We start from the raw sequence: 16,688 nt of genomic DNA on the forward strand, positions 1-16,688 counted from the left end.
CTCCCTGGCGATCTGTGCAGGCATCTCTGTCACCGAGGATTGCTAAGCAAGATGAAGTGTTAAGATTATGGGGATGTGTATTAGGTTACAGATTCTGAGACATCATGCGAGGTGGGGTGACAGTTAATGTTCCCTGGCGCATTTTCGGAGCTTGGCCTCCCTGCAACCTGTGCAGTTTTCAAGGAAATGGTTGTTCTGGTCAGGTGGCAGGCAAGGGGGACATGTTAGGAAACACTCGTCTCCTCTTCAAGTTGTGCCAGGGAGCAGGGACGGGGGAAAAGTCCAGCTTGGCTAGTCATCCTTAGTGTCAACCCTGTGTATGAGCTAACACACACTGACGTGCTCTCTGGGAACAAGGATTGCTAAAATGGGGGGCAGGGTGGAAATAGGAGCTCCTTGTGAGCTAGGGGTTTCCTTCCACAGGGCTGCTCCGTGCTGGGAAGACTTGATGCTGTTTCCCTCCCTGCCGCCTTGAGTGTCCTGGGGTGGGAGAGCCCGGGGCAGGAGACCCATGCCCTGAGTGCTGAGCAAAGAACTACAGCAATCTATAATCTTCCCCACTGGAATCCTGGCCCCACCTCAGGGAGGGGACGTGTGTGCGTGCGATTTGGGATCTGTTTGTACACACTGATCTAATCATCATGGATCCTGGCCTCTTGGTTTATGGCTCATGGTCTCCGTCAGTCTGTAGACAGTGTGAATGACAAGCTAAAGATGGCGTCGTTACAAATGCTTCTTGACCAGCCAAGGAAATGCATAGTGACGATAACAGTGCTCCGCAAGTAATGAAAAGAAAATCCTTGTCTAATCACAAGTTAGTTTTTACATATGAGTCAGAGTTCACAAGTCCAAGTTAACATAGATAGTTTTATTTACTAGTTATAGGATGTGGATGGTGTATGAAGAGCTCTGGATTAGAGGGCAGGGTGGTGGCCCGGCTGTGGTTCAGTCTGCGGTCTGGTATGACTGGGGCATGGCCTGGTTAACTGCAGGAGACTAGAGAGAGCCAGGACCCTGCACTGCGTGTCCCCAAAAGGAGTGGGGCTAGTGCTGAAGGGCCAGATTCCCAGGACCACTGGGCTAGGAAGTGAGAGCACGGTGTGGCAATGACCACCAGGGGGAAGTCACTGCAAGCACCTGGAAGCCGAGAGGCACCTGTCCCACCTGGGCTCACCTGTTATCTTTGGAAATGCAGAGTAGAAGTTCCCAAACTCTGGCGAGCAGGGAGTGGCCTCAGGGCATGTTGTTATAGACAGAGAGGGCCTCCTGGAATTCCCAAGAAGGCCTCTGATTCCCAACAGGGAGATAGGAAAAAACAAGACAGAACCCTCATGCCAGACAGTGCTGGGGGCAGCAGGAAGGTTACCCAGAAGGGGAGCAGTCACCAGGCCTGCAGGCAAAACAGAGTCTTATCTCAGTGACCTGGTTATCAGAACTGAGACACAAGGTCAGGGTGAAACGACCCAACCCGTTGACTTGAGCCAGAAGCTCCTTTAATCCCTTATTTTTCAGCCTAGAAGATGCTCTTCCCAGAGGGGCTGGCCCTGTTTAGCTAAGGTTCCAGTGGATGGCGCATGCCTGGAAGATGGGAAGGAAGTGGATGGAGAAATGGGCTTCAGAAGCTGGGACCCAGCCAAAAACAGTCTAACACGGCTGTTGTGAACTCAACATTAGATAGGGTACATTAAAGCATTAAAAAAAATCCATATGAAAACTATTAGGTAAAATAAGAATGGAAGAACTGCCGTTTTCTGAGACAGAGATGCCAGGATGTTTCCAAAGGTAGAACTTTTGCCTGTGCTGCCTATTCTTCTGCCCAAACCCTCAGCCCCCTGCTGTTCCACTTAGGCAGCCCCTATTTATTCTACACATCTTCTGAAACTCATTTCAATCACCACCGCCCCCCCCCCCAAAGCCTTATCTGCAACCCTGACTAGGTGACATCCTCCTTCAGAATGTCTCAGAGTGCTTAGCTGAGTTAGCATTTTACAGAGTTTTGCTTGATTAGTACATTACCTTTGGTCTCTCTCCCAGGAGAAGGTGAGCTTCACAAGGACAGAGAGTATGTCTGTCCTGTTAGCTGCTGGATCCCTAGACCCTAGCAACCCCAGTGTCTGGTATATTTCAGGTGTTCAACAATTATTTATTGAGTGAATAGATATTTTGAGAGAAATAGGAGTTTTTTGGTAGGCAAAAACGGGAGCATGACTGTCGTATTTGGTATTGTAGAGCATTGATGAAAAGAGATCATTCTGTAAACACATATCAATGCCCCCCAGGGCATCTGGGGACACCAGATTGGAAGGAGTTATAACACCTCTGAATACTGACGATCAAGTCCTTACACAATAGGCCCAGGCAAAAATGAAAAACAGTCGATTCCTGAAGGAAACTCAAGTTCATCTATTGGGCAAAAACATGGCAGAAAACCCCTAGCCTGTTATTCCTTCTCCCTACCCCCTACGCTCTGTAGCCTGTCGACACAAATCTATGTAAATAAATAATATAAAAATAAACCCTGAACACATTCTTTTAGGGGAAAATAACTCACGCCCATAGCCAGAATGGAGGCTGTGGAAGTGGGGTACCGTTTATTTGGTTTCAGTGAATGTTAGGGTTCTTTGATTTCTAGCAGCAGAATCTAGTATTGGCTGTTGTGTAAATCACATAATCAGAGGGAAAGCTGGAAGCCAGGGCTTGGGAATAAATACAAACAAGCATTTCTATGTAGCCAAAACTACTACTTAGTTTTGCTTGGTGATAGCTATGTTTTAAAAAACCGTTCCATTTTTATTTTATTTGTCATATTGCTTGGGTTTCAATTCTAGGAGAGAGCAGCTGCTTGCTAGTTGTTCCCAGCCCAGAGCATCTTTTTTTTTTTTTTTTTGAGGGAGGGAGAAGGAGAATCTTAAGCAGGCTCCACGCCCAGTGTGGAGCCAACCTGGGGCTCCATCTCACAACCTTGGGATCATGACCTGAGCAGAAATCAAGAGTTGGACACTTGACTGAGTTGCCCAGGTGCCCCCGGCCAGAGCATCTTCAAGCTTCCTGCAGACTTCACCCAATGGGAAGAGGAAATTTCTCAAAGGAAAATCACAGTGCTGTTTCCCAAAGAAGGAAGTAAGAGTTCAGGGAACTATCAACAGATGAACGTGTGAACCAAATGTGGTGTTTACATACAACGGACTATTATTCAGCCTTAAAAATGATTGAAATTCTGATACATGCAACAATATGGATAAGCCTTGAAAACATTCTGCTAAGTGACATAAGCCAGATGCAGAAGGGTGAATAGTGTGTGATTCTACTTATATGACGTCCTATGTCTAATTTATAGAGACAAAGTAGATTTGTGGTTGCCAGGGGCTGGGGGGAAGGGGAAATGAGGAATTATTGTTTAATGGGGACAGAATTTCAGTTTGGGTGGGAAAAAATTCTGGAGGTGGATGGTGGTGATGGTGCACAACAATGTGAATATAGTTCATGCTGCTGAACTGTACACTTAAAAATGATTAAAATGATACATTTTATGGTTTGTATATTTTGTCACAATAAAAAAAAAAAGAGTGCAAGATAGCCAATGTCAACCAGTGTCAAGACAGGGAGAGTGGAAGGTCATGGTCTTTGGAAGGAAAGGCCACCTGGGCACCTGGTGTAGGGACCAGAAAGCTGGACTCAAGTTCCAGTTCTTCTGTGTAACCTTGAACAGGTCACCAAACCTCCTGAGCCTCTTTTCTCATTGGTGGATAAAAACCCTGGCCCCGTTACCTATCACGTAGGAACTGGGTTGTCCTATGAAAATATTTTTGTGAGCTTATAAGATTCTACACAGACGACAGACTTACTATGTGAGGGAAAGAAAAGCCCTTTGTAAATCCCTATTTCTGTGATCTGGATGAGAGGTGGAGACCACCACTTTCTTAGGTTAGTAAGTATTCTGGAGGTGGCTCTCAAAGATGGAAGGCAAGGGTTAGAATAAAAAGGTGAGCAGGACAGCTGTTTCTATACATGCTACAGAATCTAAATGAGCCTGGATCACCCTTCTGGGATGCTCCTCCATTAATATTTCATAGCCCTCAGTGAAGGGCTCAGACATATCCTTAACCAATGAAGCAGCCAGTGTTTCCAGCTGGGAGTCTCTAAATGGCCTGCCAACAATGGAGCTCTTATTTATGTCCATAAAAACCAACAAGGGGTGCCTGTTGGATACGTATGACCTATGTCTAGTACAGGGTTTGGGCAAATAAAAGGATGACTGATTTCAGGCCAAATTCCAAAGATTTGACATTAGAAGCCAATCATCTATTTCTATGTCAACTGCTTATTTTCTAAACTGAGATGCAAAAAAATAGGATTAAAGCAGGTTTGGTTGCAAGATTCCTCTGGTTCTGTCATTTCTCTAGATGAAAACCTTCAGAGAGAGTCCATTAGAGTTATAACTTGATCAACTTTAAAGGTTATTGGAAGAAATGCTGGTAGGTACCTTAAAACTTTTGGGTAGAGTGTTCTGGGCACCCAACAGGCACTTGGCTTTTTCACCCTTGGCTGTCTGTAAGGAGCCTAGTTCTAACCACCTGCTGAGTAGGGCTTGGGGATTCACCTCTAGAACTTCAGTCCTCTGGAACATATCTCCTCCCAACACACCTGAGTACAACCTGGCTTCAATACCTTCTCACAGCTATGTCCTCAAAGGTCTTGTTCCAAAGATTTTCCTTCTTTTGAATTTGGCTGTGATGTATCTATATCGATATCGATATATATTTTTTAATCTGGTATTTCTACCCATTCTATGTGTTGGAAGTAGAAGGGGGGTGCTTCCTTACAACGCTCAGTTTACCATCTCAACTGGGAATAGAGTTGGGAATTTCTGTTACTAAATTCTGATGATTTTGATACTTGGACATCTGCAGAACCAGGGAACCAAGATGGTGCTGCCTTTATGGAACCTGGTGTCTCCTTGCGCTGGTGATCTTCTGGTAGCCAGCTCATGACCATCTAGACTCACTATAGCCTTTTAGGAGGAAAGGACAGACCCCACTCATTACTATGGGACTGGTCTTCTTAAGGCATTGAAATGATTGACTTGTATTGATTTAAAGTGACTTCATTTCCATGTATCCAGTAGTAGACCAGAGCTGGGGTTGAGGATTCAGGGAAAGAGGTATGATAAAGGGCAAACTATGAAAGAGATAGAAAGAGGAGCAGAAAGAGAAGAAGAATGAAGACAAAAGGCAGAGGAGGGGGAAACTGGACGGCCTGAGGGAAAGAAAAGAGGAAAAGAGGAAGAGAAGTGGGAGAGGGGAGAGGGAGAATACTGCCTTCCTCTGTCCAGGAATAAGCTTTCTGCCCTACAGCTGGCAGCTTCCCGCAGCAGCTGACCTTGGTCTATGATCACATCTGGAGGTGGCAGTTGCAGGTGCATTACCCTCAGGCACGTCCTGTCTAGTCCCTCCCCTTCATTTGTCAGGCACGTTCAAAGTCCAGCTCAGACCCTGGAGCCTGCTGTAGTTTGACCGGAGGGATGCTCATTTTCCGTGAATACATCACCTGGCAAAGCAGCCCATTGCTATTTTCCACAATTTCTAGGTATTTACTTTAGGGCAAGGCTGCTATTGCTACATTTTCCTTTTTGAGCTGGGGTGGGGGCATGTTAGGGAAAATTTTCAGCCAACCCACTTGCTATGTGATAGGGAACATCGGTGAAAATCCAACATGCAAATGTTTGTAATGAAAGGATTTTGACAGTGTTCTTGAATGTTCTTGAAGAACCGAAGAAGCTATCTACCTGACTGACCTCCTGCGTTCAAATGATCTGCCACACGGGTTTTGCTCCAATGCACAAAATTCACATGGGACCTTGGAATTGTGAGATTGATGAATTCTAATTCGTTCTCTCTTTAAATAGCCATGTTTGCTGTGTGGTGCTATTTAGAAACTTCTATCACCCCATTCTATTTATAAATTGCTTTTATAAGCATAGGATCTAAAGGCTGAAAGAGACCTTAGAAATGTGCAATGAAAAGAGCACTTTCCAGTTCTAGCTCTGAAACCCAATTGTTTGTGACCTTGAATAAATCACTTAACTTCTCTGTGTCTGATTTTCCTTCTCTGTAAAATAAACTGCTTGAACTGACTGAGCTTACTTCAGTTCTCGCATTCCTTTACGGATCTCCCATTGCAGCTTCACAGTGAGAAATGGAGGCTCTGAGGTGTGAGCACCCTGGCGGGGGCTGTCCCACTCATTAAGGGCAGGCTCACCCCCATCTTGCCACTCACTTGCTCTTCCCGCAGGACATTCCACACACTCTGGGGTGCCGGCTGTCTGGCTTCCACGGGCACCCAGAGAGCCAGAGCAGACCCACATCAGCCTTAGAGAGTCAGCTTGAGGCTGGGTAAGAAATGGACCTGGTTCCCAGAACTCCCCGTGTTGGTTCCAGTCTGAATACAAATGTTTTTCAAACAAATTTGACATTTCTCCAGACTCACTCACCTATACCTTCAGGCTATTTTTGATCTCCTCGCCTTTTCATTCTAAATGCTGACCAGATATATCCAGGTAGGTGGGCCCTGGGGCGATGATTTACCGTGGAAAACACCGACCACGTTACTCACGCCATGCCCCGACCCAGCTGCTCCTGCTTGTATGTGTTCTACACCCATTACCTCAGTTCACAGCACCAGCATCTACCCACTGGCCAAAACCTGACACATCTAAGTCACATTTGATTCCTCCGTCCTCTGGACCACTTACACCAACTGGCCTCTATTAGCTTCTCCGGCTGCCTTAAATGACCATAAACGTTGTTGCTTAAACCAACAGCAATTTATTCTCTTACAGAATCTGAAGGGGTCCAGAATCAAGATGTCTCCAGGCCCGTGTTCTGTCTGAAGGTTTAGGGAAGAATCTGTTCCATGCCTTCCTCTTAGTTTCTGATAATCTCGGCATCTCTTGGTTGGTAGACGCAACACTCTAACCTCTGTCTCCGTCATCACGTGACATTCTCCTCTGCCTCTGTCTCTTCTCCTCTTCTATGAGACACCAGTCATACTGGATTTAGGACTCACCATAACTAATGTGACCTTACCTAAACTTGACTACATCTACGAAGACTTTATTTCCCAATAAGGTCACATTCATGGGTACTTGGGACTTCAATGTATCTCTCTGAGGGACAAAATCCAATCCACGACAGCCTCTAAATCCTGTTAATTCTACCTATTAGCTATCTCTCATGCCCACCTCCTCCTCTTCATCCCCACTGCCATTCCCTTAGTGCAAGTCCTTGTCTGGATATCTTCAGTCTCCCAACAGCCTTGGAAGAATATTGTGGTTGTTTTTGTAAGATAGACTGCTGGAAGTGGAGTTACCAGGTGAAAAGGCATCATGTCTTTAAGATTTTGATAGATTCTACTAATTTTTCTCTAAAGAAGATATTTAAATTTGCAGTCCTAGATATAATGGCTGAGAATGCCCTTTCCCACCGACTGTTGTCAATACAAAATTTTCTGAATTAAAAAAAAAATTTTTGCCAACCCATTAAATGATGGTGTTTCAATATTTGCACCGGTATTTTCCTAATCCCCAGGACTCAGATCACATCTCACTGCTGTGCTGACGGTGGTGGGTCCCTTGCTCCGCTCTGTCCTCTCTCCTCGCTCTGCCATCACCGGCAGGCTTAGTGGCCTCTCAGCAGTAGGTAAGAGGTGAAAAGCAGGTTCCCGGCTTTGTGTGCTCATAGGCTAAAGGACTCCGAGCAAGCTTTTTCATGCAGTCCCATGGTTGAGTAAGCATTCAAGTTGACACGCTCCTTCCCTAGGACTGGTGCTCACGGAACCCCCCTTATATGGATTGGGGTGGGGACTGGAGGCCAATATCCCTGTTCCTGCCAAAAGACCTTTCCCCAGGCTTACGCTTGACTACCCAGATGACGACTCCCTTTCTCCTGCCATGAGCCTGACCTTCTGCTCCTGGAGGATAGATGGAGTGTTGGGGTAAGGGTAGAAGGACCAGTTTGGCCAACTCTACAAAGTTGAAGGGAGTTGGGGCAGCTCCTCAACACTATTTACAATGTGTGGCTTTGTTGAGACGACTGGCCTTAGCTTTGGAGATTTAGCTGAGATGTCAAGACTAAAGGAGAAGGCTCATGCAGCATTTTGCTACATAGATGTTACAGATGTGTGAGTACATGGAAACATGTTTGCAGGGGCACACTCATGCTTACTCTGGGGAATGGGGCATATGTGTCTTTTTTCCATGTTATTGTGCATGCACGGGGCCACTTTTACTCTTTGTTTTATATTGCTTAAGTTTTTAAAACAAACATTTGTTAACTTTGTGTATACAAAAATTTAAACATTAATATTTCACTTTTGAGTATCTTTTTACTAGGTTGTAGAAAGTACAAGTATCAAAACATTGAAAGATTTTTCTTTCAAAAGGAAAGAGCTAATTTTTATTTTTTATTTTTTTATTTTATTTTATTTTTTTAAAGATTTTATTTATTTATTTGAGAGAGAGAGAATGAGAGAGAGCACGAGAGGGAAGAGGGTCAGAGGGAGAAGCAGACCCCCTGCTGAGCAGGGAGCCCGATGTGGGACTCCATCCCGGGACTCCAGGATCATGACCTGAGCCGAAGGCAGTCGCTTAACCAACTGAGCCACCCAGGCACCCGGAAAGAGCTAATTTTTCAATTATTTTCTGAATGCATGTCCTATGCACACCTTTGGAACAGAGCTTATTGTCTTACTTTCTTATTTTGAAATCCCACAATACCTTGTACAGGTATTCCCAAGGAGGCTAAAGGCAGAAAGAAAGGGGGGAAGGAGGGTGGGGAGGAGGCAAAGAAGGAAGGAAGGAAGGAAGGAAAGAAGGAAAAAAGGAAGGAAAGAAGGAAAAAAGGAAGGAGGGAGGGAAGGAAATTGAGTAGTCAGTAATAAGGGAATCCTGAGGACTGCTCAGAGGTGAGCCTGGCTGCCACATTCTCAACTCCTCTTTAACTTTACACAAGACTTCGTTGTGATTTAAATGTATCTTGCAAAGTTCTATTGCAAGAGTGACACTTGGTTTAATAGGGAGGTACTTACCTGATTACAGCCTCCAAGACCTCTGAGCTTCAGAAATGGCATAGAGAACTCTTTGAAGTTTTCTATGAAATTATGTATCCAAGGGCTATCTGTATCCAAGAAATTTGACTGTGCTTCAGGAGTCCGTCAACTGCTTGAAAGTGATGGAGAATGATCCAGAACTGCCTCTGACCTGAATTACAACCCTGCGGTCTGCTTTGATGGCCAGTAGTTGGGCTCCAAACTCTACTCTAAGGGGCACCTGGGTGGCTCAGTCGGTTAAATACCTGCCTTTGGCTCAGGTCACGATCCCAGGGTCCTGGGATCGAGCCCCACATTGGGCTCCCTGCTCAGTGAGGAGTCTGCTTCTCCCTCTCCCTCCGTGATCTCTCTCACTTTTGCTCTCTCTCAAATAAATAAATAAAATGTTTAAAAAACAAACAAACAAACAAACTCTACTTTGAGACTGAGCTCCAGGAGAGCAGAAAGTGAGCTCAAGCTTTCTTCTCAAAGATTTTGAGAAAAAAAAAATTAAAAAAAAAAAAACAAGAGTTAAAGATAGAACAACATAGCAACACACATGGCTACTGAATATAGAAAAATTATCCAGCCTCATGAGTATTTGAATAGTTGTAAATTTGAACACTGAATATAATTCTCCACCTTTCAAATTGACAGGGATTTTTATTTTATTTTATTTTATTTTAGTTTAGTTTAGTTTAGTTTAGTTTAGTTCAGTTTAGTTTTTGAGAGGAATTTTTAAAAAGACTCTCCAATGGCTAAGGAAGCAAACACTCGCATAGTCTGCTGCTAAGAGTTCACCAGTACAGAGTTTTTAGAGTGTAATTTTTCTTTTTTCTTTTTTTTTTTTAAAGATTTTATTTATTTATTTGAGAGCGAGAATGAGAGAGAGAGAGAGCATGAGAGGGGGAGGGTCAGAGGGAGAAGCAGACTCCCTGCTGAGCAGGGAGCCCGATGCGGGACTTGATCCCGGGACTCCAGGATCATGACCTGAGCCGAAGGCAGTCGCTTAACCAACTGAGCCACCCAGGCACCCCTAGAGTGTAATTTTTCAATCTGTATACATAGATGCATATATTTGAGCCAGCAGTAACACTTTTAGGAATTTTTTCAGAAAATATCCTAAATACGCATAATGATTTAGCTACATGCTGCTTACTACAATCTTATTTAAAATAATGAAAACTGGGCATAAACTCTATGCCCTACAGAGGAAATACGTTTGAAAAGTCACCATTCATCCTTAAATAAAATGCTACTCAGCCACGAATGCGGATGTTGTGATCATCACCCTTCCAACTGTGTTCCGCAGAGCTCAGGGGTCTTATGCCTTGATCTCGGGCAGCCTGAGGTGGGGGGATCCCAGCACCTCACACCCCTCTCCATCCAGAATAGCAAAATGGTGTGAATTCTAGGTGGGAGAGCTACTGTCAAAACAAAACACGAGTTCTGATTCAAGGAAAGATGTTTGTGGTGTAATGTGAAAAACCAAAAAGGCAACCAAGCAGTGTGAACACCCTAAGTTTATTTACGTCGGTGGCATGATGATTTGGGCTTTTCCTCCCCAGTTTTCCCTTCCTGAAACATGTCTGTCTCTCCCGAGGGACAGGACACACACAAAGCATAAAAGAAGGGAGTCCTTATAACGGGACTCAGAGTGGGAAGAGAGAAAGTCTTTCAAGCATACAACAAGTACAAGTAAGAATTATGCTAAGAAGTAGTCACTTTGGACAGAATAAGAGATCTAGTTTTATAATGGTGTTCTTGTTTTTGTAAATGTTGTACTTACCTTTAATCAAAATTAGAACGCTATATCTCTCATGTCCTGGGGACCCACTGTATTAACTAGCATTTTTTTTTTAAGATTTTATTTATTTATTTGATAGAGACACAGCAAGAGAGGGAACACAAGCCAGGGGAGTGGGAGAGGGAGAAGCAGGCTCCCCGCTGAGCAGGGACCCAGATGCGGGGCTCGACGCGGGACTGGATCCCAGGACCCCGGTATCATTACTTGAGCTGAAGGCAGACGCTTAACGACTGAACAACCCAGGCGCCCCCAACCCAGAGCACATTTTACTAGCGTCTTGTGGAGACAAAATCTTTACAGTGTTGCAGATGCTGGTTGGAAATTTCAATCTAGTTATAATAGAGGGTCCATTAATGATTTATTTAGGGGGTACTGTGCTCCTCAAATGCCTCTGTGCTCTCTGCATTCAAAAACCACCTTGCCCATAAAAGATGTTCATGTCTGCTTGGAACTTCATGCAGCCTTAAGAATGTTGAAAAACTTTTAGAGACCTAAACTGACCTAAAAAATATTGTCATGGAATATTTTGCATATGGTATATTCAACCCCCTTCAAGTTATTTTTTAGTAAATTTACCAAGTTGTGCAATCTGCACCATGGGTCTGTTTTAAAATGTTTTTGTCACCCCAATATATACATTTATTGCTAATCTCCACTGTCCCCCTACTCTGCCCCACCCCCGCCCCCAAACCACCATGAATCTATTTTTTGTCTTCATAGCTTTGCCTTTTCTGGATATTTCGTATAAATAGAATCACATAACATGTGGTCTCTTTTGTCTGGCTTTTTTTCACTAAGCATAGTATTTCTGGAGCTCGTCCATGGCACAGCACATATCTGTAGTTTGTCCTTTTTTTAAACTGTTGAATCATATTCCATTGTATGGAGATACAAGTTAATTGACTCTTAAGTACAGGTATGGTTTTAATAAGTAATAGAAACAAGAAGAAAATCTACCTGCTGTCATTTTAGTAGCACCATAAAAATACATCTCTGAGATAATATTTCTAATGGAAATAGAACATTCATTTTATAATATGTTGTCTAATCCATCACGAATTTGCACTACTATTTTAAAAATGAATTCATTAGCTCATGTCAATTGCTGTGCCAGGTTTTGGTGAAATGGGCATGCTAAGACATAATCATTGCCCTAAACAAACTCAGATTTTTATAGGGAGATAGAATGTAAGGGGAAGAAATGAAAAAAGTTAGTGATTGGTGGAATAGCAAAGCAGCCAAACTTAAAATTCTAAATTGGAACATTAAATATTTATTAAATATTTACCAGGTACCAAATCCAGTGCTAGGTCTGAGCTGAAATGCTGTCTAAAAGGAAAAAAAACTATAGGGAATAGCATAAGAGCATATGCTGTAGGTTTAGTACAGTCAAGGGCCCAAGTACAGGACTAAGGTGACCTTGCTCATTTGGGGGAGCTAATAAAAAGAATCCCAGCCGTGAGTCCATCGCAGACCCCAGCTCAGTGTACCACAGGCTCTGCTCTGTGGACTGAAGCAGGGAGATGTTACTCTCCTGTTTGGTGCTCTGATTTTTAGGGCATTTCTAGAGCAGTGTGCTCAGTGTTCTAGAAAGACATTGGCAAAATAGACTATCTGGAATGATTGTGGTTATCTAGCCTTAGGGAAAAGAACAGGCATTGGGAGGCATGGGAGTGAGATCCGATACCTGCGTCTGAGTGTTCACAGAAATCTCTGGATGGTCCACCTAGCATGGGAGTGAGCTCCGGCCACTGGACACAACCCTGAAATTGGAAAGCTTTTTGGGAGGATGTAGCACAAATTGTGACTGCTTCAAGAGGGAGATAGTTTCCAAGCTTCTTTCCTGCCCAAACCCAAATAATGAAAAGATATTAAACAAGTAACAGATCAGTTCATTCATTCATTATTTATGCTTTATTTACAATGTGTAACCATGTTTAACCAATTCTTTTCCAATTCTTATCCTTCTAGATATTTCCGGAGACTTAACATTGCTATTGCTTGTCTTAGGCTTTGGGTCGGGATCCTTTTCCCTCTACAGTAGCTCCTTTTTGGCTTTTTTTTTTTTTTTTTGGTGTGCGTGTGACTTCTTTTCTTCTCTTTACCGTATAGTGGGCATCCTCTGGGTTTGATATTCAGAATAATTTTAAGTTATTATGTATTCCTTGATACAGAAAACTATCACAGAGCTAGATTCCTTTTCTGCTTTTAGGTACACATCTGTGACCTTGAAAACCCTCCTTCTTCAGCTCTGTGTTTTTTACACATTCAGGGCATCTTTTCACATCTTAGAATCATTCCATCCTGTATCTGATTGCTAGGTGAGTCTTCTTAAAACACACTTTGGATCGTTTTATTTTCTTTCCCAGAAATCTACAGTGCTTTTCGGTTGCTTACAGGAACAAGCTCAAACTCCCTATCCTCGCATTTATGAAATATCTAATCATGTCTCAATTTCCCTTTCCTGCCTTATCTCATTCTATTCTGAAAAGTCTTACTCAGGTTAAGTTAATCTTCCTGGTATTTCTCAAGTATCTGGCATTTCACGGTTTTTCCTTTTCTTTTTAGCCAGAAACTTTTAACATGTTTTCTGCCTCCATGGTTTGTGCTTGCGCATTTTTTCCATCATCCCTGAATTTATCCAAATCCTAGTAATTCTGCAGCTGCAGCTCAAGACAGTTTTCCTCTATAAAAGCCTCTCTGGCTGCCTGCCCAAAGCCCTGGCTCACAAAGCAACTATGGTCCATTCTACCCTGGGACATATTTTCTTTGTTGACCATCATGATTATTTACTTGTTATAATTGCTATTTACTTGTGTATATTTTCATGCCAATTCTCCACAATGACAGGTCAGGAATGTGTCTTACACGTCTCTCTATCTCTCAGTATATGAAATGTCCCATGTTTGATAGAACTCAACAGATACACGATTTTCTCCAGGAGGCTGAATTTTAGAGCTGGAGGGAGATCTGGAGATCTGACTGGTTGGTTGATTGATTAATGGAGTCTGAACTAAAGGACACTTTAGATCTTTGAGCCTAGCCATGTACTCGGAATAACAGATTTTGACTAAGTGGCTTATATGAGTACATATCATCAAGGCTGATTTATAAAGAAAGATATGTAGCATGGCTGAAGAGTTTGATGCAAAAGTAAATCTAAACCATGGCTAAAATTAACCTGTGGAGAAATCTTTCCACAGTCTGGTGGTCTTGTCAAAGTTTAAAAGCTCAGCTTCTGATTAAAATTGATGCCCCTAATTCCATATTCAGGGAAGCCCCACACTGGAGGTTGGTGATTTATATTTACCAAGTGCAGCACCACTTAACGGCAGCAGGTGGCGCTGCTTCTCTGCGGAAATTTTTCATGATCCGCCCTCTAGCTTCCGGCTCATTCACTTTGCTCCTGCAAAGGCCTGACCCAGAAAAGAAGTTTGAATATTTTATGCTACCGGAAATAAGACTTGATCACATTTGTTATATATTCCTTGATAGGCAAGGGTTTCAAAGAGCCAGGTCTTTACCTACTTATTTTTTTATGGCTTTTTTTTTTTTTTTTTTTTATGGCTTTCATTTTCCCATTTCTGACCTTGGAAGACCCTGTTCCTGGTGATCCCTGAGCCCTTCACACACCGAGAGGATCTTTCAGATCTTGTAGTCAGTTGAGGAACTTGCGTAGGCACCTAAGTCCACCCTTCCTTTCTTCAGTGCGGATCTTCTAGCCCAGATCCCTGGTCAAGGTCATTCGTCAAATCAAAGGCAAGGTCAGGAGTCAAACTCAGAGGTCCTCCCAGTCGTCTTGGCAGGCCCTTCCCGCGGTGGAGGTTAGAATGCCACCTGCCGGCAGGTATGCGGGGGCCCCTAGGGCAGTGGGACAACAGTCCGCATTGATTTCAGTCGGAGAAGCGGCCAGGGGCAGTCCGCAAATAGGAGAGTGTGTGAGCCCGCGTGAGTGAGTGTGTGTGTGTGTAACAGATTTTGTACAATTATTTCTCTCGTTCTTCTTTGTAGCATCTGACCTGAGGTAAGCCCTCAACAAGCATTTGTTGAATAAATGAAGGATGGAAGGAAATGAAGAACGAAAAGAAGGTAAGAAGGAAGGGAGGGAAGGAGGAACAGAGGGAAGGAAGGGAAAGAAAACAAGAATGGGAGGAGAGGGAGGGAGGGAGAGAGAGGGAGCGAGCGAGGGGGAGGAGTGGGAGAGAGGGAGGAGGGATGGGGGGGCCAGAGGAAGGGGGATGGAGTTGGGAGAGCAGAGGGAGGGGGAGGAGGGAGGAGAGGGAGGGAGAGAGAAGGGGTTGGGGGAGCAGAGGGAGGGGGAGCAGTGGGGAAAGAATGGGGGGAAGGAGAGGGAGGGGGAGGGAAGGGGGAGGAAGCCCAGTGAACTTGCAGGAACGCTAATCACCAGTGACATCTGGTAGATCCTGAGATGATTTACAGTGGTTTAGGGCACTTTTAGAAATAAGATGTGGCCAACTGGATTATTGTATTAACTCTCGTTTCATCCTATTTTGACTCAGGCCATAAATTAAAAGGTGAATTCCGCGCTCTCTTCTCTGGCTGAGGCTAAATCTTGACCCAGCTGGGCTGTCCCGTCCGGGGCAGTGAGGGGGCACCATCTCCGTGCGTCCCCTCCGCTGACATCACCGAAACGACCCTTTCAGGAGGGCACGGGGAACATGGAAAGTTTGGGGAACAAGTCCATATTCAGAGTCAGAAAAATTCCAGGAAATCCAGACCCGTGATTTTATTAGATTCATGTCTAGAATGAGAATTATTGCTGTTGGTGGAAGCGATGCCCGAGACCGGAAGTACAGCTCCTCTGTTTCTCACTCAAACATGAACGATTGGCTTTTCTCTCTTATGATGTATCTAATTCTAGAGGCAAAGCCTAAACGCTGCATTTTATTTTGGTGATTTTCCTTCAGACCCAGTCCCTGCATGGGGTAACGTCTTATGCCATGGATCTCACTTGACCTAACCAGCTGTCAAAACTCATTTGTCTTCTGTCCCATTCAGAACCTCGCTGATTGACCAAATAAATTGATATAATGTGATAATTCTTGTCTTAGGGCACATATTTGATTTTTAAACACAGGCCTCCTGGGAACATAATGCTTTAGCTCAGGAGTTATGTCTATTCTGCAAGTGGAGATTTCTGGCATTAGATCATGTTGGGAGGGAGGTGGGTTTAAATCACTCCTGTCCTCCATTTGTCCTACCACCTGGGTGGCCATATGTTCTTGCAAATGCATGAAGAGGTTGTATCAGAAAATCATCCATTTAGCAAACATGATTGAAGACCTGTTAGGTGCCAGGCACTATGTTGTCAGGGCCTAAGGCACAGAGATTATGTGAAGTTAGGTCTGTACCTTGAGGGAAGAGACAGGCAGCGATTTGGGTGATTAAATCGCACAGTGCCGGGTGCTGGCAGTGGGGAGAGAAGTGGATGGGCTTCAGGGTTGGAAAGGACTTAGACCACAGCAATGGTAACTGCCCAATGCTGATGGAGTGGGGGAGGGACGGATTTAGGGTGACTCCCAGTTTTATTTTGGAAACCAGGCAGTTAGAATAAAGGGCACTAGGGAGTGTAGTCATAGGGGAAATCAGGGTTAACACAAGGTGCGTGTGTGTGTGTGTGTGTGTGTGTGTGTGTGTACAAGAAAATGTGAGTATGTTGGCAAGTAGGGATGGTATATTTTCAGTTTAGGGATGAATGAATGACTTTGAGCCTAAAGAAAGGCAAGTCTCGGGAGACCTCACTGTTACCAACCAGGATTACACTACACATCACAGT

The 16,688-nt window shown here is 44.0% G+C and overlaps 1 long non-coding RNA gene across 2 annotated transcripts; it reads left to right on the forward strand.

Annotated features, from left to right (window-relative positions):
• Window positions 1-14,484: 14,484 nt before the first annotated feature.
• Window positions 14,485-15,927, forward strand: LOC110583646. 2 transcript variants are annotated; one of them, XR_002480521.1, is made up of 3 exons: window positions 14,485-14,566; window positions 14,903-14,980; window positions 15,412-15,927. It is a non-coding gene; the product is annotated as an uncharacterized LOC110583646 (long non-coding RNA). The 2 variants fall into 2 exon arrangements; XR_002480522.1 differs by lacking the exon at window positions 14,485-14,566 and adding an exon at window positions 14,650-14,738.
• Window positions 15,928-16,688: the final 761 nt, after the last annotated feature.

Source organism: Neomonachus schauinslandi, chromosome 8 (assembly GCF_002201575.2).
Source record: "Neomonachus schauinslandi chromosome 8, ASM220157v2, whole genome shotgun sequence".
In the NCBI taxonomy this organism is placed as follows: Eukaryota; Metazoa; Chordata; class Mammalia; order Carnivora; family Phocidae; genus Neomonachus; species Neomonachus schauinslandi.